Source organism: Pundamilia nyererei, unplaced genomic scaffold (assembly GCF_000239375.1).
Source record: "Pundamilia nyererei isolate P.nyererei 1_Seehausen unplaced genomic scaffold, PunNye1.0 scaffold00552, whole genome shotgun sequence".
Lineage (NCBI taxonomy): Eukaryota > Metazoa > Chordata > Actinopteri > Cichliformes > Cichlidae > Pundamilia > Pundamilia nyererei.
This window is the reverse complement of record NW_005187953.1, coordinates 58,400-59,302: the sequence shown is the minus strand read 5'-3', so window position 1 is coordinate 59,302 and position 903 is coordinate 58,400. Positions and strand designations below refer to the sequence as shown.

General features: G+C 36.9%; 1 protein-coding gene across 1 annotated transcript in view; it reads right to left on the bottom strand.

Moving 5' to 3' along the window:
- The window catches only part of LOC102211669 (ladderlectin-like), a 4,489-nt gene that overhangs the window by 2,909 nt on the left and 677 nt on the right, over nucleotides 1-903 (bottom strand). The gene's annotated exons all lie outside the window — the stretch shown is intronic.

Here is a 903-nt window from a genome sequence, read left to right as displayed (position 1 = left end):
AGTTCATACTCAAGTTTTAAAAAACAAAACACTAAAGCTATTCTGTTATACTTGTATGAAAAAAATAACTGTCTCTCTGTCTCTCTTCCTTCTCTCACCCCAACCGGTCGCAGCAGATGGCCCCGCCCCTCCCTGAGTCTGGTTCTGCCGGAGGTTTCTTCCTGTAAAAAGCGAGTTTTTCCTTCCCAATGTTTTTAAAATTGAATTGAATTGAAATTGAATTAACTGTTGTTTAAATATCTTGTTTAAAGTTCAAAGAGAGAGATTAGTGATTTCTGGTGCCACCTTCTGACCAAAATGTTTTGTACTCCAAAAATAAAAATGTAAAGTTGTTGCTCTGTCTCAGTTTTTCCAGATGATAAACAAATTGTAATTTCTTTAATTGGAAGTTCATTGCCCAACTTGTCCTGTATTTATAAAACAGAGGTTTCTTTAGATAAATGTTAACAGAAAACTGTTAACGTTTCCTAAATTGAACAAAAGTGCTTTAAAAACAGGATATTCCACATTTAGGTTAAGAAATACATCAGGGGGATTTCAGAGGGTGACTGGTTGTAGTAATAGAAGGCATGTGTTAAAAACCAGTTATGATTAAAAGCTTTGTGTTCATTATCAATGCTTTGTGCAGTAGTTGGCACTGTTTCACAGCAAGAAGAATCCAGCAGCCAGCCCGGCCTTGCATGTTCTTCTTCTTCCTCTGCTCTTTTTGGGTTCCTTGCCTTCGTTCTAGAATACAACAACATAAGTGTTAGTTTCATTCTAAATAAATTTCTGAAACATTAATTAAGTTTTATTAATGTCAGCTTGTTTATGCAGCTTGTTTATGCATGAATGCATAAACAAGCACACAGCTCCACTCCCCCCCATCATCCTGACTGACACCCCCATCACCTCTGTGGACTC